Source organism: Manacus vitellinus, unplaced genomic scaffold (assembly GCF_001715985.3).
Source record: "Manacus vitellinus isolate BGI_N305 unplaced genomic scaffold, ASM171598v3 scaffold_34_pilon, whole genome shotgun sequence".
In the NCBI taxonomy this organism is placed as follows: Eukaryota; Metazoa; Chordata; class Aves; order Passeriformes; family Pipridae; genus Manacus; species Manacus vitellinus.
Window position 1 is genome coordinate 7,999,192 of NW_021940488.1, and position 23,402 is coordinate 8,022,593.

At 40.0% G+C, this 23,402-nt stretch overlaps 1 protein-coding gene and 1 long non-coding RNA gene across 2 annotated transcripts in view; one reads left to right on the forward strand and one right to left on the reverse strand.

Annotated features, from left to right (window-relative positions):
* The window catches only part of ROBO2 (roundabout guidance receptor 2), an 882,996-nt gene that overhangs the window by 417,388 nt on the left and 442,206 nt on the right, over window positions 1–23,402 (forward strand). The gene's annotated exons all lie outside the window — the stretch shown is intronic.
* LOC108640472 lies at window positions 19,284–23,347 on the reverse strand. The gene is made up of 3 exons (XR_001921205.1): window positions 23,233–23,347; window positions 19,879–19,964; window positions 19,284–19,420 (listed from the first exon to the last, which is right to left on the reverse strand). It is a non-coding gene; the product is annotated as an uncharacterized LOC108640472 (long non-coding RNA).

Sequence of the window (23,402 nt, forward strand, 5' to 3'; positions counted from 1 at the left end):
TTGGAATGTTGGACAATGCCAGTAGTCACAGAGTTCTGGCTGCAAAACAGTCAATTTATTGACTCATTAACAGTTCATAAAATTTAGCGCATTCCTCTGTTTCTTGTCACTGGTAAACATATGCTCTGAATTTGTAGTGGGATCTGCAGTACCATTCCATAAATATTAAAAACAGTTTTGTGATCATTACAATGGATGTCTGTCTAACCACAGTGGAATTCTGATCTTAAATAAAAGAATTGCAAATTGTATCGGGCAAGTTCACACGATTCGTGACCTACTGAACTCACTGAAACAATCCAGAGTGCAACTCAATGAAAGCCTTCAAGAACACTTTTTCCCCCCCAGAATCTAAAAGCAATATCTGATCATAAACATAATTCTAGAGGTGTGGATTAAATATACTGTTTCTCAGTATAGTGCACCACAAATGGAACCAGTGAAAGGGCATTCCCAGCATACTGATAAACAAATGTGGTGATTATAGATCTTTTCAGTACAAAATAGCGTTAAGACATAACCACCATTTTATCTAGTAATAAATGGGGTCTGGTATATCTGTTCTGCCAGATTCCTGGAATTTTACTCATGTTGAAATGTGGTATTTAGTTTGAGTAAGGGAATTAGAATCTGACACGCAAGTTTTAAAAGTCTGTCATAAGTACATATTGACAAGGGAGTTAATTAATGGACTGAACTAATTAACATGATATTTCTGCTCTTTTTTATAAATGTAGTGAAATATATGAGAACAGCTCAACAATTAACACAAGAAGCAGATAAGTTCCATAATGTGAGCTTTTGCTTTCTCTTTTCATCAGAAATGTGGCATGGAAATTGTTGACCTCAGAAAAAGAGAATCTCCTTTTTTTTTCCCCTCTTCCTTTGAACTTATCTTCTTGACTGTGTGCTTCCCTTTTGCAAAACTCTCTGGGAGTCAGGGTGTTCAACAGGTTTTAGAATAGCATCCAATGTAGCTAACAGTAGACTCCTGCATATAAAAATATGTGTTATTACCTCAGTTGGAAGCATTTCTTTTTGCTGCCCAGTTTAAATTTGATTTGACTTGATGAGGCAAAAAAGGAATACAAAGTCGTACCTTTTATATTCAGACATGATGCTTGTCATGTTTAAACCCCATCCAGCAGCCCCTCACTCGTGCCCTGACCTTCCCCCACCAGTGGGATGAGGAGGAGAATCAGAAACAAAATTATCAAACCAACTGTCCTGCAGTAGTAATGAACATACACTTTCATAAAAGCTAAACAGATTTTTCCCCTGCAAGGCATAAAATGGGTGCTTATTTTACGTGTAAAATAGGATTGTTCAGTGGACAATTAACTACAAATACCTGCATTTGTAGAACCCAGTGTATGTGACAGAGAGAAAGAGATTCTGCCTCGATGGCTGCATATGATATGAGGTACTAGAATTTTTGTTGCTGTTCAGTAAGTGACTTTATATGAAAGAATATATTTATTTCTAGTCTAAAAAGTCCACCTAAGATATAAAAGCAACAAAAATGTCACCAAAAAGTGATATCAAAAAAAAAAAAAAAATAAGATTTTCAGCCTGGAGTAAAGGGGGAGTTGACTTGTGTAAAGGTGCTTCTGTTTTATCCTTGTGCATCTCCATTCAGATGGCTCTGCCATAGGCTTAGAATAACTGAGAGCATGTGCAAGCAATGAAAGAGGCAAGATCACAGTGATTGAGGTCTATTCCATAGCAGACCTGCTGCTTTCACTCAGAGTTTTCATGGGATACAGCTTACTAAATATGGGATTGTACATATTTGCAATCAGGATATATTCTAAGCAGCTGATGTATCTAATTAAAACTTCCTGTGTGAAATGGAATAACAGTTCAAATTCCCTTTCAGCTAATGGGAAACTCCCATAAACTCAAGAGTTGAAGCTCAGATAACATTGCCTATTCTAACTCCTTGTAATGAAACAGATATTATGTGTCTTTCAATAATCCTTATAGCCAATTTTTATGATTTTTTTTTTTCTGATCAGATGAGATGTCCCAGAGAAGAACATTCACTCTCAGCTCTAAATAATAGGAATTTAATGTACATTCAACAAATGTAGTAGAAGCATATCACAACAACTTTTCCTCAGCTCCTGTGTTCAAAAATTCATAAATTAACATCAGTCTTTAAAATTTTGTTAAAATCTTTATATTATTGAAGTTTTCTAAATTATTCCTGTTACCTTAACAAACTATTTGGCAAGTCTCCACTTCCTTCCTAGTTAGAAGTGCAGAAGCTAAAGCTTGAAGCAGAATTCTACTGTTTGACACCAGATGAAACAGTGCTCCCATGTTTGTTTCTGTCTCTTTACAAGCATCCATGATCTTTATGAGTGATCAGGCAACTAATGTGTGATTCACAGGCCATATATATTAAAAAAAAATGAATCCCACACTCTCTGTAATTTCCTGCCTCTGCAGTGCTGGGATTTTCCAGTTTAAGTGGTCTTTTAAGTGTAAGAATTGATCACATGGACCACTAAGGCATTATATATGTGAGGTATTATGCTATTAGGTGGTAGATAATTAAGAATATAACTAGATAATTAAAGTGAGAATGATCTAACACGTAACTGGAAATACAGAAAAATTTAGTTTATATTGTTTAGATCTGTTTGGTTACAATATAGTAGTACTGACAGTATGGCTTTGACTAAGACTTGAAATAATCAAAAGTATTAACATACCTGACAGCATCTTGATCATGAAACAAATTTTATTTAAATCTAATAATTGGCAAGTTCAGTAAAAGGGGTGGTGTCCAAAACCACAGGTGTAGAGTAAGTTGTGGCAATGCTGTGGGTTCTGATCACATCAGGCAGTTCTACACACTAGGCATGAAATAGTGCCTAAGGTATTAAATCAAGGGTATTTACCAAATCCTTTGAATATACCACCACATATTAATGATAGCTGATCTTTTGGAAATGTTTTAATTATAATAAACAATTGCATGAACCCTTGCTTTGCTATCATGTAACAAATAATCAGTATATGGTAGTGCTGATCATTCAAACATACTGCCTGAAAAACTCCTGAGCCTGTAGCTGACATCTCATCCATTTTCTTCCCACTTTACTTTCACATCTCAGCTTGCAGCTTCCAGCCTTGCATAGGCACTGTCTGGTGTTAACCATATGTAGTGTTATTACTCAAAAATTACAGCTCTTTTATTTCAAAAAGCTGTACGGAGTTTTGAGATAAAAACCATTTTTGCAACCAGGAGTCAACTTAATAAAAGCAATCTTATGTCTTTGCTTTGACTTTTCTTTTTTTAATACTGTGAGAAAAATGGAAAGGTATTCTTTCTGTGCTTCACATGATTTTAACACCGTCTTAATACCGTACATGGTACAATCAAGACTATCTGAACAGTCTATGCCTTCTACTGCTTTCTAAATAAATAAGTAAAAAGCTTATTGTGCATCAGACATAAACAGTTTGTTTTAACTTGTAATACTACACTTGCCAACTTTGTATTACTAACTAGTGCAACGTTAGCAGCAGTACTAAAATGTCAGCCTTTATTGAAATGTATCTATAAATACACAGCTGAAAAAATAACAGTAAAAAAGTTGAAAGGTTATATATTTAAAACAAGAGTATAATTTTCAACAGGTCTGTAGGACTAACTTCTGCAAAGCTCTCTTTTTCATTTAGAGGTGGGTAGTTAGTCATATGCCATGCCAGTTCTGGGAATTCATTAGAGAAGCAGGACTGACCCACTGATTTTCTCCGTGGGGCCACGAGGCCGTTCTGCAGCCAGGAGCTGCCAGTGTTCAGGGACACACTCTCTCCCAGCTCCCATTACAGAGGGTAAACCTGGAATGGAAGGTTTGCAGCACCTCTGAAAACATGCCAGTAGAGTAATCCAAACAAATGCCAGAACACAGCCCACTACCATTTGCTGTTTGCATCCCACATAATTTTTCAAATGGTCAGCAAATCTCTTATCTCACGCAATAGGTTACACTCAGCCAATAAAGAATTCCCTGTTACCTACACCAGCACAGGCAGTACAAACTCAGCCTTTGTACAGGAATATGAGCTCCGATTTCCTCAGTTTCTTTTTTCTGTGTGTGATTTGTGCAGTGAAAAGGGCTGCCTGTTCATTCAGCTCACAAGACTTCTAAGGAAATACATTCTATCTGTCAGAAGTGGAAAAATGCCTTGGGGGAGAAGTTCAGGTTCTTCAAGGGAAAGAGGGATGAGAAAGGGGTAAAAACATAGCTGGACATACTTTCTAAGCAAGTCCATCTTTTGATTGCTGTGTTGTTTCTTACAGTTCCTGCCCTTAAAATAAATGAAGACTAGCATTTGAAAATTATGCTAATTATCCCACCTGTATGTTTAAAGCAGTTTCTTAAGTAAATACTACTTTTTAGAAGTGAATCCTTTAGGGAATTTTAATGTAGAAGTACTTTCAGAGATATAAAGTAACAAACTCAACAAGTCTAGGAAAAATGTGGCACAATGGAATCTGAAAATGAGAGGAGCTGGGAAGGCAAGGCAAGTCAAAGCAAAAGGTATTTATGAGCTGTTGAGTAGTTTTCTTAGAACCTCAGTAGAAGAGTTTCAGGTCATTCTGATAAACTACAAGAACACTGGCAAAGCTGCTATCTGTTTTCTCAAGGATCCTACTTTAAAGCTCAGTATTATTACATAGCTCAAAACCACATTCCTGCTAAATTGAGTTTCACTATTAGTGAAGTATCTCTACAAAGTTGTTTTTTTCTCCTCCAAGAAACCACTGTTATCCACTAAACAGATCATGATTCTTCAAAATGCCAAAACTCATCTATTGTTGAAAACGTCTGCAGGCCAGAAAAGCTGTTTGATTTTCTACCCTGCACATATGCTTTTTTGTGAATTCATATTTTTAATATAAAATCTAAGATAATCATGTAAACATAGACACATGCCACTTTATTTTTAAAATCAATTTTTTTTCCCATCCTATCATTGCCTTTTATACTGAACCCAGTAGAATGGATGAGCCTGGAAATACTCCACACTTTATTTAATTTTAATACTTTAATGCTTATTTATTTTAATTATTAATTTGAATACTCTGAATACTTATTTATTTCTGTTACTGTGTCTTTCTCAAAGTTGAAAAGTTTGGAAAAGTGCCAGTTATAAAATTTAAACCACAACATATAAAACTTGTTATATACTTCAAAACCTTGGAGAGTTTTGAAAAGGCACAGGACAGCAAAAAGAAAGAAATTCACAACACTCTTTATGTTTCTAAGTGAGAGAAAATGTGGAGATTATTCACTTTCATTGAGCTTACTGAAAAAACACGGAAGGTACAGGGAAAATGGGTTTTCTGAAAAAAAATATGTTCTTCTCCAAAATGTACAGTTAAAGAAAAGGCTTATCCAAGCAAGGGGAAAAAACCCCCAAAACAACCAAACCAAACCAAAAAAATCAACTCAACAAAACAAAACAAACAAAAAAAAACCCACAAGGGAAAAAACCTGCTTTTTCAGGTTTTATGGTGCATAGACACAAACCCTGATGCCAGTAAAGGGGGAAAGCAGGATAAGGAGAAGCTGAGATTGCTGCTTCGCAAGGCTTTACCAAAGCTAGACTGGTTTAAGGTGTACGTGAGTAACAGCTTCACAGGGCAGAAACCCTCATCCATCTGCTTTCCCATTCCCCTCACTGCTGCTTTCCTTGGTCCTCTGTAAGCCTGCTTAACTCACTAAAATCACAGAAAATTACCCAACCACAGAGAAACAGAAGTTGCTTTTTTTTCCCCCCTCTAATTTTAACGATTTAGATTTGTTCAATGAAGCAGAGGAAGCAGGGCCGTGTAGCTAGAAGAAAGAAAGGGAGAAATGATGAGGAATTAAGTGCTGGGATGGGAAAAGGGAGGTTGCTAGACTTCTCTCTGCAGAAACAAGCTGTTGATCAGCTGTGTATGGCAGGCTCAAGGTGGATAAGGTGATGTGACTTAAACTTGTGTAAGAGCTTGTGTGTGGTTTAACCCCAGCCAGCAGCCAAGCCCCACAGCCACTCGCTCGCTCCATCACCAGCAGGATGGGGAGAGAACTGGAAGAGTAAAAGTGAGGAAACTCATGGGTTAAGATAAGGCTAAAGCCCCACACACAAGCAGAGCAAACCAAGGATTAATTCACTGCTTCCCATGGGCAGGCAGGTGTTCAGCCATCCCCAGGAGAGCAGGGCCCCATCACACGTAAGGGTGACTTGGGAAGACAAACGCCATCACTCCAAATATCTCCCCTCTTCCTCCTTCTTTCCCCCTCTCTACACACTGGATGTGACACCATATGGCATGGAATATCCCTTTGGTCAGTTGGGGTCCCCTGTCCTGGATGTGTCCCTTCCCAACTCCTCGTGCACCCCCAGCCCGCTCCCTGACAGGACAGCTACAAGAAGCAGAAGGGGCCTTGACTCTGTGCAAACGCTGCTCAGCAATAAAAAAAATCTCTATATTATCAACTCCATGTTCAGCACAAGTCCAAAACACAGCCCCACGTGAGCCACTGTGAAGAAAATTAACTCTATCCCAGGCAAAACCAGCACACAGCTTCCCATCACTGAGAGGAGATAAACTTTCCCTGCTCAAATGATTCCCTCCTCTCCCTGCTCCTGTTTTGCTGTTGGCATTCACTGCAGTTGTACAGAATTGGTTTACATTGGTATATTGGCAAAAAAATAATCCAGGCTAAAAATATATGCCTTAGAGCTAGGCAAGGAAAGCTGGGGACTACATGATCAGGATCATGTTCAGGGAAGACAAAAGCCCGGGAAAGAGGTGATAAGGAAGTAGATCAACTCCATCATAACATGTAACATCATCCTCAAAGTGACAAAGGGATTCTAAATAAATAGAGACAAACACAGACTCTGAGTTGAATGGCCCTGAGCATGTGACCATTGCATTTTGTTTTAATATATATATATTCTCTTTTTTTGTTTTTGCAAAATCTGCTATTCATATAGCATGAGCAGTTAACTGTTCGTCAGTTTGAAAATGCAAACCAAGATACTTTAATGGAGAACCTTTTTAGACATATAACAGATGTACACAAGGATTTAAAAAATAATTTAAATATGTATTGCTGCTGCTCTCAGCAGTTTGTAACTGAGCGCGCAAAGGACAGTTTATGCACGTTTCCTAAAATGCGGGATTTTCCCCTCCAGCATTTTGGTCTTTTGAATTAGTTTATCATGAAGTGCAGGATAAATGTCATTAGCATTCACTTTCAACAAAGAAATGAGTTTGTTGTTGTCTACATTCATTTAATTTATCACTCCAAGCAGAGAATGCACCACACTGATTCCTAGTAGACACAGAGCAATTTCTCCATAGTAAGGAAGTGTTTTGCCCTTAAGAAATTATGTGTGGCTATTTAAAAAGAAAATAAAATGTTTTGATGTTGATCTTTAGAGCAGCAATCTTCATATAGAAAAGGAAAACTTCTTCTATGGTGACAGAATAACTACTTGCTGTGAAGAACCTTTCTTTACACTCTCCTAAATCCAGTTAGAGAATGGGGAAGGGTGAGTATCTGTAGGCTCTGAGAACTATCCTCAAACAGAAACTAATTACCCCATAGATCTAAAATAAAATAATTTAAAAACAGTATCTGGAATAATGACAGGAATCTCCCACATTATGTGACAGCACCAATCCTTTGGAACAACATTTGTGAGAGTTAGTACTTTAATTTTACTTCATTTTTAGCAGGCTAGATTTTTTAAAACTTGGTTATAAGAATATACAAGAAAAATGAATGAGTTTCTTTAAGTACACCACAGGAAACACTTAGCCAAGGCATGTCATTTTTTTTTCCCCTTCCAGTTCTTCTGACCATGAAGATGTTGAGGAAATAATTTTTAAAATAAATGAATCAGGAAATCCAAAATCAATGTGCAAGGTGTGACTATTACCAGAGCCATGTGTTTTCTTAATTTAGCCATGGCTAATTCTGTTCAGGTGAGGGGTTTAAGTGGTCACAGCACCAAGTCTGACAGAGCTCAAGAAGTGTTTGGATGATACTCAGGCACATGGTGTGACCCTTGGGGAGGGTCCTGTGCAGGGTTGGACTCGATGATCCTTGTGGGTCCCTTCCAACTCAGCACATTCCGTGATTCTGTGAAACACATACACATATATGTCTATGGAAAGTGAGGGCATAACACCACCAGTAACAGAGTGTAACTCATTTCTAGTGTAGGGACATCTGTATGTTTGTCTCAAATTTATCAGATGTGCACACAGAAGATCACAGTGTATTGGAGATTACATCTCTTCATTGTCTGTGAGAGATACATTACCAGTACTCCATTTTTATTGACAGTTTCCCTGGAGCATCTCAAAGGTTGTTGTGGGATCATGCAATATTAAAGTTTTCCTTCTATCCATGAATCAAAGCCAGACTATGCAAATTTTGTTTTTCAGGTCCATCCCCCAGTTGGATGATAATACATTTATGAAATGCAAGACCTATTCCTATTTTTAGCTAGATTTTTCATGTTTTGGTATTATAGAGAACAAAGAACACTGAAGTTAGAGGGTAAGATTCAAAACTTTGAATCCCAAGGCACAATTTTCCCGAACTTTTCTTCTTGCTGAGCAGACTTGTTTCACACGTTAGACCAGTCTAGAAATTTTCAGATATATTTTATTTTTCTTCAAAGATATTACTTGGTATAATTTAAATTAGACTAATGGTGGAAAAAGAAAAATTATTTATGTTAAAAGCTTGGTCACTGCCTCATGGCTGAGGGGAGACCTTATCACAGCCTACAACTTCTCCAGAAGGAACAGTGGAGGAGCAGGCACTGATCTCTTTACTCTCGTGACAAATGACAGGACCTGAGGAAATGGCCTGAAGCTGTGTCAGGGGATGTTTAGGCTGGATATTAGGAAAAGGTTGTTCACCCAGAGGGTTGTCAGACACTGGAACAGGCTCCCCAGGGCAGTGGTCACAGCACCAAGCCTGAGAGAGTTAAAGAAAAGTTTGGACAAAGCTCTTGGGCGCATGGTGGGATTCTTGGAGCGTCCTTGTGCAGGGCCAGGAGCTGGACTTTGATGATCCTTGTGGGTCCCTTCCAACTCGGGATGTTCTATGATGACTGTTTTAGTTCATATTACAGTCAATATTTGGACTTCACCACTACTTTCTGTGAGATACAACACATGGCTTAACAATAATATATCTTCTTTTTATATGAAATGGGAATAAAAGCAGTTTTGAGACGTACTTTAGGGCAAGTCATGTCACGTGGCTGTAATGCTATCTGCAGTCTGGTAAAGGTTTCATATTTTAAAGCATTTTTTTAATATGCAGTGAGTGCTTTACTTCATACAGACTATGCTAGCCAAAAGTTACTGTGCTTAGTTATCTCGAGGTAGTTGCTTCTTGTTGGAAATAAGATGAGTCATATCTGGAGTTTGTAGAGTTTGCTAGAGTTTGCTAGAGTATCTGTTTAAACTAAATGGTTTACTTCTTGTAGTACCTTGAGGGGCCAAGTGCACGGTGCTGCACCTGGGCTGGGGCAATCTCTGGTATCAACAGATGTTGGGGAAGGGAGGGACCAAGAGCAGCCCTGCTGAGAAGGACTTGGGGGTGCTGGTGGGTGAGAGGCTGGACATGACCCAGCCATGTGCACTGGGAGCCCAGAAACCCCCCGTGTCCTGGGCTGCATCCAAAGCAGTGTGGGCAGCAGGGGAGGGAGGGGATTCTGCCCCTCTGTTCTGCTCTGGTGAGACCCCACCTGCAGTGCTGCCTCCAGCTCTGGGGTCCCCAGCACAGCAAGGACATGGACCTGTTGGAGCAAGTCCAGGGAAGGGCCACAGAGATGATCAGGGGGCTGGAGCACCTCTCCTGTGAGAAAAGGCTGAGAGGGTTGGGGCTGTTCAGCTTGGAGAAGACAAAGCTTCAGGGCAACCTTAATGCAGCCTTTCAGTACCTGAAGGGAGCCTACAGGAAAGATGGAGAGGGACTTTTGGTAGGAGCGAGTAAGTGACAGGACAAGGGTCAGTGGCTTTAAACTGAAGGAGAGCAAGTTTAGATTAGATGTTGGGAAAATATTCTTTACTGTGAGGGTGGCAAGGTACTGGAATAGGTTGCCTAGAAAAGCTGGGGATGCCCCATCCCTGAAAGTGTTCAAGGTTGGATGGGGCTCTGAGCAATCCTGTTGTAGTGGAAGATGTCTCTGCCCATAGAAGGAGGGATGAAACTACATGGTCTTTAAGGTCACACAAACCAGTCTGTGATTCTGTGACTATCAAATTACACACACATTTTCTTAAATCAGCAATGTGTGCACCTTGAGCAGAGCAGGAAGGAAAATTAGAAACTATCAGGTAACTGTCCTTCTTCAAGAGCAAAATTGGAAATTTGTCTCATAGTGCGTTGATCTTCCCCTTGGATTCTTGCTTTCTTTTGATTATTCTTTCAAAAGATTTATCCTTTCTGTAAACTAAAAAGGAAGGAGTTAAATGGAGCTGAAAGGAGCTTATATGAAAACAAGAGATGACTCTATCGTAGTGGAATTAATCAAACATGAAGATAAGACAGACATATCTAATTTCAGAAGCTACAGAAAGAATATCTTATCACAATTGTTTCAGTGACCTCACTTTTTAACTTTCAGAGGAAATGCCTTCAGTATGCAACCTTACACTGAGTAAAAAGAGCCAAAATAAGTAGACAGAACAGTATTACTCAGACTGGCAATGGATTTTTTTAACAGAATTTTTTTTTTAGTCTCTGTCTCTTATGAAAACAAATACAAATCACCAATTACAGGAATTCTAGACTGTTTTTATTGAAAAAGAAAATAATATTTGGATGAACCCAAATGAATCATGTATGGCTGTGAGTCTCAGTTCTGAAACTTGATCATAAGAGAAATGGCAACATTATCTCCAAAGTCCTGTATTGTACACAGGAATCCAAATATATCATTGTTCATGGTTACATCAATAAAAATAGCATCATAACTCCTTTTGTATGCAATATTCAAAGAAACAAGTTTATACAGGAGCAGAAAGTTAGTCAGATGTTTTATCTTGGAGTCCCTTGGTAGCCTCAGCTAAACCATCTGGCCAACCTCCAAAGCAGTGCAGTCATTCAGCTGAACTCTGCCTCTCAGCTGGACCTCAACAAAGAAAAGGAGAAGGAGACAGAAAAAACAGATCAGCTGTAGGGACAACAGTGTGTTGTTGTGTCGATGAGATTTGACTACTATTCATATTACAATTTTGACTTATATATAACTAGGGAAAAAATGGTCAAGGTAGTGATCTACAAATAGATTCTTTGAACAGGCTTTGCAATCATATTTCCTGAGGAGACAACAGAAGAAGCAAAGTGGTTTTGTCAGCTGCTGTTGTAACCTAGGAGTAGAATTTAGTGTAGAGATCTGTTACTCTGATAAAATATTTGCCAAAATCCTTATTCTTTTCTTTCTTACTGCAAATACAAAACATGTGACCAATAGTTGAAATTTGCTATTTACATTTTGGGACTTTTTTCTTTAGGAGGTGACACTGAAGCAGGTTCAACCCTTCCCAACTTCTTCAAAGACTATATGAGATTCCTTTTCTGTGGAAGCAACAAAAATAGCATTAGGAGCATTTTCTTTTCTCAGATGTCTGCTAACCTAACTTTGTGTCCTACCTTTCCCCTGGAAATGCCTTCCTGCTGATTTTTATGGCAGTTCTTATCCATTACACTGTCTCCTGGCCTTTGTCTTGGCTTTCTCCATCAGTTATGACTTCAGCACACACAATATAACTTCTGAACCAACCCAGCCATGTTGCTCAAGAAATCCTGTGTTAATTCCTGCTAATGTCAGGTATCTCACTACTCAGAGTTGTACTTGCATATTTTATTTGGTCTAAAAGAAGAGCACTTAGCACTCCAAACTTCCTTTAAACAGTCTTTAGTTTATTTTCTCAGCCTCCAGATCAAAGACTGCATGAGGGAAAGTTTTGTACACTACCAAAATCAAGATGTTTAAGTAGGTACCTGTTAAGAACCTTCAAAAGAAACTAATTGCTAGAAACTTAACTCATCCTGACTTGCAACACTAATGAACCTTCCACACAGCACTCTGAAGCACCTCTGACTAATTTTGATAAACCTGGCCTTGAAAAACCGTTTTTCTGCAAAATTGTTTTGCTCTTAACGTTGAATAAAATTTGGTAGGGTTTTATTTTGATGTAGTAAAATAATATAGACCAAATGGGAGTTAGTGTGCAATGGTACCAATCCAAATAACTACAGCTACTGTAGTTGATTTTTAATATTGACAGGCAGAAATTACTAGAGATTACAAATTGAATGGGCAACTACTACACCAAAGCTGTTGCTGTTGTTACTCTACTCTTTTGCTGAAATAGTTCATAATGTAAAAGACCACCAGAATATCATCAGAGCTGAGATGTCAAACACACAGTAATGCCTCTCAAAGAAAAGAAATGCAGCTACAGTTTCAAGTAAAAAGATTTCTCTTTAAACATTTGGATTTAAAAATAGAAAATTTCCTACTGTAAGTGCCTGAAATGCATATGACAGCAATCTTACTGTTCAGCTTAATGAGCCTGTCAGTCTAGAATATTAAGCAGTTTGATTTAAACATCCTAAATGTGATGTAGATCTAAAATGTTAAATGGTAAGCAAGAGTTTGGAAAATGTAATAAGGGGCACTTTTCCTATATAAAGGAATCATCTATCATCTGCTATTTGCAGTATGAAATGTGGTTATTAATTAATACAGCTTTGATTTCTAGAGACTTAAAAAATTCAAATCCAAAACTTCCAGTGTGTTTTAAGATGTTTCAAGACATCCTTATAAGATTCCAGAGGTTGTTCACATTTACTGGCTGACACTCATCCCTCATTTCATTTTTTTGCTCATCTTGACACTCTTTTAAGGCATACTTTCCTCAATTATTTGATCCACAACTGTGATTTGACTTAGCAGTCTTTGGATTAATTCACTGCTTTACAAATCCGGGATTTAGCAGTTCAGATGTCCCAACCTTCCTGTGCCACTCTTGCATCCATGATCTCATTTCTTGTAGAAGAGACATCTCTGCACATATCAGACACCAGCTCCAGAGACACTGCTCCCTTTGCTTTGTTGTGTTGGTGTTAGAGAAGGCTAAATCACTACATATTCCTTGTCAAAGACATGGCTTAAGCAACCATAATCTTGTGTGCTTACACTTTTCTGATCCTGATACGTTCAGGCATCCACGAGATTTTAGAAACATAATCCTTGGTATTTTCATTTTAAGTGGTTTAAGGGTAGACACTGAAAATTGTTGATGGTTAAAATGCAAGCTCCTTCTTGACATTTCGTTTGAGCAATGTAGATTTATTTCCATTTGAAAATTAAACAGATTCAAACTCCTTCTACCTGAACATATCACTGACCAACCTCCATGTTACGTGACAGGAAAATTAAAAGGAATCACAGAATCACAGAATGGTTTGGGTTGGAAGGAACCTGAAAGATCATCCAGTTCCAGTTCCCTGCCATGGGCAGGGACACCTGCCACTAGACCAGGTTGGTCAGAGCCCTATCTAGTCTGGCTTTGAACACTTCCAGGGATGGGGCAGCCACAGCTTCTTTGGGCAACGTGTGCCAGTGTCTCACCACCCTCACAGTGAAGAATTTCTTCCTATGATCTAATCTAAACCTACTTTCTTTCAGTTTGAAGCCATCCCCCTTTGTCCTATCACTATAGTTCATGATGGAGAGTGAAAATGGATTCCTGGAGGCAAAAAAGGAGGAAAAAAAATTGGTACTCAGATTTCCATGTCACTACTTCTCTGATTAAATGATAAGGATTACCCTATCCCTGCAAAAGCACTGGAGGACAATGGTGGTCAACAGTAAAAGAATATCAGAATTTAAGCCAGTTTTCTTTGAAGTACAGATCACTTGAAAAGTTTCCTATAACTGCCCAAGGAAAAATTTCCCAGGTGGCCTGCTGCATTATTTCAATTTTTTTTAATCACCTGTGCTATTTCTTCCAAAGAGTACAGGAAAAGACTTCTAGGGTTTTGTTGTTATATGAGAATTCAAGCCCTGTAAGCACTTCTGGAAATTTCTCAAGTAAATTCTGTGCAAATTTAGATGAAAATATCTCTTTCCTTTTCTTCTTCAGATTGGACTGCTGTTTCTTTTTAAATATGAACAAAATAATAAATCCTGCACACATCTTCATTATTTTGTGCCACTCACACATCTGTAGTCACTACTAGAGTGTTTTGAATTTCATACATAGGGATATTTACCCTTTTTTACTTAAAAATAATTTTGTGGCTTTACTTCCCTTATTGGTTCATATACTTTAAATTTGACATTTTAATAGACACACCACTTACAGATTAAAGAGCTAGTACATATTGGTTTTGGTTTTCCCTTGGGAAATCATGAAAAGTGAATTTTTTACGTAACTTTTTTCCCAGAATCATGGAAGACACATTTCCTTTAGATAACCTTCCAGCAGGTAATAGGGCAGCAGTGGGATTTAATTACTATTTATATTACAGAAGCCCATAGATACACAGTCCTGGTTACAGGATCTCACCGTGGTAGCTGCTGTTGAAACCCAATTCTTTCTTCATTCTCAAGATAAGCACCTCCTGGGCCATGGCAGTGCAAAATACCCCATTCTTCTCCAGGTTGCCCTAGAAGGCCGTGCTATTGCTGATTGTCTGGGCAAGATAAGCTTACAATGTGTTTCTCTCGTCTACAGAAGGCTGACAAAAAAAATTTAAGCTGGGAATCAAGTGATAACTTTCGGTCACCATCATCATGGGCAAGATTTGAACTGGTGTCTGAGATTGAAACATGCTAAATTCCACCATCGGCCACAGTCCTCCAAGCTGTACAATGAAAAGAAAAATAGAAAAAAAGAGCTATTTTCTGTTGTTTGGTCAGCGTGCTTTCAATGTGAAAGAGTCTGCCTAGCTGTGGCAGTGAGCAGCTTTGAGGTAATTGCTGTTTTGTGTTTCAGTTCAGAGACAGACGTTAAAATGAATCATTGGCTTCTGTTTCTGTGTTCTGGGCTGGCCCCTCTGCATGTACAGTTTTATTGGTTTTAAAGGGACTGTGTACTGGCACAGCTGCTCCCAGTATAACAGGACACGCAGCATAGAGGGAAACATTCCCACATATATTCCTGGTAAAAGTTTGGTGATTTTATATACAATTTAAGCAGTTAAGTCCTATAATAGCTTTAACAGCAAAATATACAAAATAAGATAGTTCCTCTAGTGATTATACAAGATACTTGGTGTTTACATTTGTACGTATTGGTGGGTTTGATTCAATGCATACTTTTTAAGGAGCAGCCTTGTTCTGAGGCTTCAGTTTTTTCTTCTTTTATGTCTCTTTTCCATTTACTTTTGAAATCTATGCGAGTCTTGAGCACTGTTTTAGTCTGCCATGCATGGGAGAGGTATTAGCCCAAGTTCTGCTGTGGGAACTCTCCATGCTTCAGCTGCCTTTAATAGGATCACACTTCTAAAAAATAAGTCATATACTCATATAAAAATTTAGATAGAAAACCAAATTACATCAGCAGTGAAAAATCATACGACTGAAACATCAATTCTAATTTAAAAGCATTTCTTGAGACAATGCAAAATGTAATTCTATTGCCGAAGTGAGGCAACGCTGTTCTGGGACAAAACTAATATAGAAGTCTGACAAATATTGTTAATAATCCACTGATATGTATAACTGATGAGAACAGTGTTGACAGCACCATATTGCAAAGAAGAATAGTGGCCTGATGGGAACATTACAACCCCCTGGTAGAAACAGGTACGAGTCTCTAATGCTGTTAGGGTTGCCACCATCCTGAGGGGCCAGATTCTTGGGAGCTGACACCTTTATAAATCAGAAGCTCTCTGGTACCTCTACAGGTCCTTGGTTTGACTAATATATGATTGCAGTTGAGGACTGCAGTACAGCAGAGACCCTGTGCCAGTGACACTTGGGAGGCCAGAGATAACAAAGAGAGCACAGGAAGTCTGTCTTCTTCTATAAAACAGTCACCATAAAAGAATAAGCTAAACCCTAAGCTAAATTCAAAAGCCATTTAAGATTGTAACACAATCCTGGATGTGTCTGTTAGAATTATCAAGTAAATTGACTTGTTAATGACATAATAAATCTTGTTTCCTGCATTATTAAATTAAACACCACCTGTTGTAAAGAATATTTGCCCACCTACAAATAGGTATCTAAATAATAGACATTTACATAGGGATCAACTTTTATGAATTTTGGCTGTGTTAACATATCATAACATATCATAAAATCACAGAATTGTTAGGGTTGGAAAAGACCTTTATGATATCAAGTCCAACCGTTAACTTATGCACATATATATAATCACATATTTCCATTTTAAAAGCTGTAATTAAAGTGTAAATATTGTTGACTAATGTAGTTGGCTGTCAATATGCACTCGTTATGGAAAGTGTGACATATGCCATTTAATAAGAGAGCATAACATATTATTTATAATATAATTATGTAGGAATTTGGAGCTCAGCTTAAGACTTTTTTCTGTATCGTCGTGTACAGTTATAAATGTGTTGCTGTATAGCTTGATTTTCTGATCCTTGGAAGTCAAGGTGCCGCAGCTACACATAATTTCACATGAATTGATCTGATTCCGCTATGATGAAATACATTTTTCTAAGGAGAATTCCAGTTTTGCATCTCTCATGTAGGCAGGGTGAGGTTTTATCATATTCTGGTTATTCATTTTAAATGCTGATTTTTTTATTGAATGATACAATGACTACCTTATGCCATCTGGAAAACTAAACTGTCTTTAGAAAATTAAGTTTAGCTTGTCACTTAAGGAATGGTTTTATTTTTTGAGTGTGAGTTAGGACAGGGTGTGTTTTCGTTTGTTTTTAAGTGAAATGAATGTCCAGATAGAGGGCCACATTATCAAAAGTATGAACTAAATTACTCTTGGAATCTTATTTTATTTGTATTTGATAGAATGTGTCTTTGATGTCCTTATTTGCATAGATTAGCACTTTATTCCATAATTGGTGCCTTCATCTTAATAAGTAATTGGCTTTTCCTTCATTAGACTAAGAATTGCATAACTTACACGGAGTTCTGGATATAAGAGAGTGAACAGAAGTTCCTAATGCAGCAGACAGGCACAATCACAACCCTTACAAATGGGAGAGGTTAAGAAATATCACTGTGAAAATATTAGTGTATAAGAGGAAATTCCTGGCGTGGCCAAGGCTAACTAGACACAGTCGGTGGAAGGACTGGAAGGGATGCAGTGTGTCCTGCTGCAAATTATGAACTCATGCTACAGTCTGCAGGGTGGAGACAGCCATAACTTGATGTGCAGCATACTGCAATTGGTAGAAAGGCTATTAATTTTAGATACTGCAGCTGGAAAAAAAAGCATTTCCAATCACAAGAGAGCAAGGAACACTCTTCTGGTCCTGTAATGTTCGCTGTTCAGTCTGCATAGGAGTCTCTCAATGAAGGCTCCTAGTGTTGCAGCAGGAATGGCTTAAATTTGAGCAAGATCAAGCCATCTTTTTATTTATAGCTCGTGTGTGCAGTTTTATGTAATTTATAATAGAAGTGAGTGCTACTGAACACCCTAGCATATAAATTTCTACTAAGAAACCTTGGTGTTTGGTGTCAAATAAAGTACATTTACGTGATCAGAACTTTGTCAGTACTGCCAGTCATAGAATCATAGAACCTTAGAAAAATGTGGCTCAGAGGAAACTTCTGGAGATTCTCTCATCTAACTCCAAAGAGTTCCACCTTCAATGTCTAGGGTACTGTCCAATTAAGTTTTGAATACCTCCAGGGGCCACGATTCCACAGCCCCCTCAGGCACCTGTTTGAAAATGCTGTTTCCTGACCTTTAACTGGAATCCTCCCACACTGCAGCTGGTGTCCAGTGCCTCTTGTCCCATCCCTGGGCACTCTGAAAAGAGTCTGGTTCCACCTGCTCTTTGCAAGTCTGCACAAAATCCAGCAGCTTTGGAACAACTTTGGTCACAGTTTGTGACTGTGATGGGTCCTCTACTCTTCACACTGCGGGTTTTGAGTTCCAGCCACTCCTGCAGTGTGTCACAGATGTATTTCTAACATGTGCTGTTCTTACCCCCCTAATGCAAAGATGCTGTTGCTCTCTGTAATGGCAGCTCCAGGTATCTGAAAGGATGGTGTGCTGCCATCTTTTACTCCACAGGAAAAGACAGACCTCTGTTTTGCATGGCAGTATACTTACCCATTTTTGGTGAGTGCCACAACTAGAAGCTTCCTTTCTACTCCCCATTCTGCCCCAGAAAGGAAAAAAATTGACCCTGGTTTTATGTATAATCCATTTTCAAATTCTTTTTTAACTACAAATTTTCTTTCTGCTTTCTTGAATTTTTGACCAAACTGCAAAGTGGAAAAGACACTGTATCTTTTTTTTTTTTTTAATGGGTGATAAATGCACATTCATAGAACAAAGGGAAAGTAGGATGTACAAAATCTTTACATAGTAATATTATATCTATAATGCAAATATTTCTGCTTATTACCTGCTCTGAAACTCTTTTAAAAACAAAATAATCAAGTAGAATTTATTTCAGGTGAGGCTGTTTTAAAGATTGTCAAAAAACTGTACCATCTTTCTCTTACCAGTTCTCACTTATTTAATGAGCTAAACCCTAAACTGAGCATATGATGTATAGCAAAAAACTTGCAATAACTTAATTTACCAAATATTTATCTTACCAACAGTATAGATCATTCTCATAATTGCAGTAAGCACTGTAGCTGTACTAGTAATTAAAAATTGTGCAAACATACTAACACAGTCTAGCAAACTAAGGGTATTTCAAAATAGGGTTCTTAGTGTTGCTTGATTGGTATTTCCAGAGGAACACTCTGAAGTCAGATGCCACAACTGAGGAATTTTTAATGTTGAAGCAGAAGGTGACCCTCTGGGCTGCAAGTAAGAGACACCTGTGAGACAGAGAGACAAGCACGTGCTTCCATCACCCTTTTTTTTTTTTTTTAATCCACAAGAGTGGTTCTAGGAAAGTAGATTAGTCAGAATTGATGTAGCCAGGGACAGCAGAAAAGCTACTTTTCAGGGGGCTTTGTGAGACAGATCCAGCCACAGCACTTACACTGTTTTAACAACACGTCTTTTCCTGGATTCAGTTCCTGATTTACCTCTCACGTACAATCTTCCTGTGGAAGACCCTATTGATTGTAGCAGGAATGATAATCATGCTTCAGCATTTATAAGGATTAAAATCTATAAATTCTCTTCTCTCATCATGTATTCAATGGTCAGATGACATCAGAACCCAGTGACCTGGAACAGAAAAGCACAGAGGAAGACAAAAGTCTGTTCTCTGGGAAGGTCCATGCTCACTGTCATTTTTTCCTTTTTTTCTTTTTGTGTTTCTGAAGTTGCCCAGCATTACATGCTCTGAATTATCCTCTGGATCCACCTTTTGCTCTGTTCCAGAGCCTAGAAAGACCAGCCTCCTAACTTAACTTAGTTGCCTACATTTAAATTACCTGGTCATCCCACCACATATATATTTTTGATATTGAAGATCTCTATTCACTTTCAGCAATTCCCTGGGTGAGTACTTCTGGTATCCATAAGAAATTCTATATGATCCACCTCAATGTAACCTTTCTTCTTGGAGAACATAACAAGAGGTTTTTATGGCAACCAGGAAAGAGGGTATGTTATATACATATGTAACACCAGACATGGCAATGTTGGTTTAGAAGAAAAACCCTGTGAATGGCAGAGCTCACCTGAAGAGAGGTCGATGCTTCGTTCTTTAAACACTGGATCTGATCTTTCATATACTAAATATGTATTTTAATGCAGATGTGTAAGTCTAGGAAACAAAGACATGAAATATCAGACTGGGAAAGCAATGAAACCTTTACTTCTACCACTGGCACACACCTGATCTCACCCCTGTTTTTCCAAATTAGTCCTTCCTCATTTGATGATTGACCTCAGTGTGAATCAGGGCAATCTTACTGTGCCATTTCCCTGTTCTAAAGTTCCACCTCGACAATGCTCTTTGAACTGAAGCTTTGTGTGCACCAACACTGACATATCCTTTCCTCATCCTGCTCACACAAGTATTTAATCAGGTGGCATATTGCTCATAGCCAAACAAAAAGCTGGCACACTCAGTTCCTCTGTACAGACTTTGCTGTTCAAGCAGAGAACACCTGTCCTGTTGGCCGTGTTCATTGGAGGGTACTGAAAGACCAGAGAGACAAGCATATGTTTTTTTTATTCCAGTATCTGGATCTCATCTTATAATGGAAGCAAACACTGTCCTGAGAACACTGCCCACAGGCCAGTGGCTCTGGTCTGTGACATGTCCTGTGCCTGTAAGACACAACGCATGTGAAGCTCTTCTGTAATGCTCCAGATGTCTTTGGATGACCTTTTATTTTATTTTGAGGAACAGTTAACTCTTCTCGAAAAAAAAAACCCTAAATCAGTGAAATACATATGAGCAAAATCTATTTGTGAAAATGCTTGTTTAAAATTGGCTGAAACTTTTTGAAGTTTTGCAAAGTGTTTAATAGTTTAAAAGTGATATTCTACAGAAGTGAATGAATAAAACAGTAGCAGTTATAATGGATAATCCATTGATTTCCCTGAGAATGTTTATATGAGTCATTATACTCTTCTACAGGTACCTCTGTACCTAAGGGCTTTGAAGACTGCATGTATCTACAAAGTGTTATGGTCTACATCAGCAATTATTAAATTTATCTTAAATTTATTTGAGAAGCAGAAAAATGACTGTACAGTGTGTAGCCGTTTCCCATTTAAAACTTAGCTATAAACAAGCATTTTCACTGACACTGTGTATTTGTCCAGTACAAAGGAAACTTTTCTTTAATATTTCATGTATGTTACACAGACTGTCATCAGATAGTCATGGTCTTCTTGTTTTGCCAATTCACAAGTAAACTGACAAAGCTTACCCTTTTGATCAGCTGACCCTAATTAGCTTTAATTGCAGCCTTCCTCATCAGTTAGTCTTCAGGTGTAGCAATATATGACCAGCAGGGGAGGGAGGGGATTCTTCCCCTCTGCTCTGCTCTGGTGAGACCTCACCTGTAGTGCTGCCTCCAGCTCTGGGGTCCCCAGCACAGGGAGGACATGGACCTGTTGGAGTGAGTCCAGAGGAGGTCAGTAAGTTGATTAGAGGGATGAATCACCTCTGCTATGAAGAAAGGCTGAGAGAATTGGGATTGTTTAGCTTAGAAAAGAGATGATTTTGCCCACTCAATGTGGCCTTCCAGTACCTGAAGGGAGCCTACAAGAAAGATGGAGGGAGACTTTTGACAAGGACATGTAGTGACAGGACAAGGAGAATGGCTTTAACCTGAAAGAAAGTAGATTTAGCTTAGATATTAGGAAAAAATTCTTTACTGTGAGGGTGGTGAGCCAGTGGAACAGGTGGCTGAGGGAAGCTGTGGATGCTCCATCCCTGGAATCTTTCAAGGTCAGGTTAGATGGAGCTCTGAGCAAGCTGGTCTAGTGCAAGGTGTTCCTGCTTATGGCAGGAGGTTTGGAACTAGATGATCCTTCAGGTCCCTTCCAGCCCAGGCCACTCTATTATTCTATAGTATTTATCTGCAGGGCAGATTGTGAGTACAAGGGGACATCGTTCCCTGATTTGCATAAAGAGGCTTTGGAGTTTTCATCTTGGCTTTGTATGGAATACCAATAATTCTCCCAGACACCTAAAAAAAAACCAGTGTCACGTTTGGCGATGGTAAAATAGTTGTCACTGATTGCACACAAGAATCAAGGAAGAATTAACTTGCGGACCATTTTTTATGTGTGTGCGTGGAGGGGGGGGAGCCGTGTACATTTTGCAGAAATACCGTTCGGATCTTTTGCGCGGAGAACTTATTAAAAGAATAAATCTCTATTATATGCAAAATTAAGGGGAAAAGAAAGAAAGAAAGCAAGCAAGCAGGACGAGGGGAAAGCTCAGAGCCCCCAGAGCCGCCGCACAAAAGGCAGCGCCGGGCGCGGGGGGGCGGCCGCTGCCCCCGCCGTACAGTAGGGGGCGCTCGGGCCCTTCACCGAGCGGCGCTGCCGCGGCCCGGGCACGGCGGGACAGCGCGGGGCTGCTGTGACACCGCGGGGCTGTGTGTCCCCTCGCGGGGCTGCTGTGACACCGCGGGGGCGTGTGTGCCTTCACGGGGCTGTGTGTGCCTCAAGGGGCTGCTGTGAACCGTGGGGGGCGTGTGTCCTCGCGGGGCTGCTGTGACACGCTGCTGTGTCCGCCTCGCGGGCTACTGTGACACCGTGGAGCGTGTGTCCCCTCGCGGGGCTGGTGTGACACCGCGGGGGCGTGTGTCCCCTCGCGGGGCCGCGTGTGACACGGTGGGGAGGTGTGCCCTCTCACGGGTGTGGGTGTGTGTGTCCCCTCAGGGGGCGGCTGTGTCCCTTCAGAGGGGGTAGGTGTCCCCTGACGGGCAGCTGTGCCCCCTTAACGGCGTGTCTGTGTCCCTTCACGAGGTGTCTGTAGCTGTGCCCCCCTCACGGGGTGTCTGTGCCCCCCTCACGGGGTGTTTGTTTGTGCCCCCATCACGGGGCGCCTCTGCTCCCCCTCACCGGGTGTCTCTGTCTCCCTCTCGGGCTGTCTCTGCCCCTCTCCCGCACCGGGCGCCGTTAAATTCCCCTTTCTCCGTGTTGCTCCTTCCCTCGTGTCCCTCCCCTCTTTCTGCTCTGGTGGTTCGGGGTTTGTTCTGAGCGTGTGGGGGAGAGGGGCTGTTCTCCCTGGTTACTGCGGGGTGAGGCGGCCCCTTCTCCCATCTCCCTCACCGCCGCCTCCAGGGAACACGAAACTTTCGCTGGCGGGAGCTCCGCTGCATGCAAGGGACGGGAGGCTGGAGGCTCTGGGTTTTTCGGCGGAGCCCGCCGGTCCCACAGGCTCTGTGGGACACAGGCGGTCTTCTGTTTTGTGTTTTATTTTATTTGCCACCTTTTCCACAGAGCGGGCCAGCGGAGAAATCCCTGGGGAATACGCTTTCGAGGGTCTCACTCTCGAGCGCCCGCGTTACGCGTGCGAGAGGGGAAAATGAATAATTAGAGAACAGTTCCATGAAATCACTTACCGAAAAATTAGCTGCCCATTAAAGGGGAAGCGCTGAGGAGCAATCATGTAAATCCCACCTACATACACCCAACTGTGGAGGGGAGACAGCGAGCCTGACTCCCAGCCCTAGGGCTGCCGGCTGGCATCGCCGTCCCCGTCTCCCTACCCCGGGAGGAGAGAGAGAGGGAC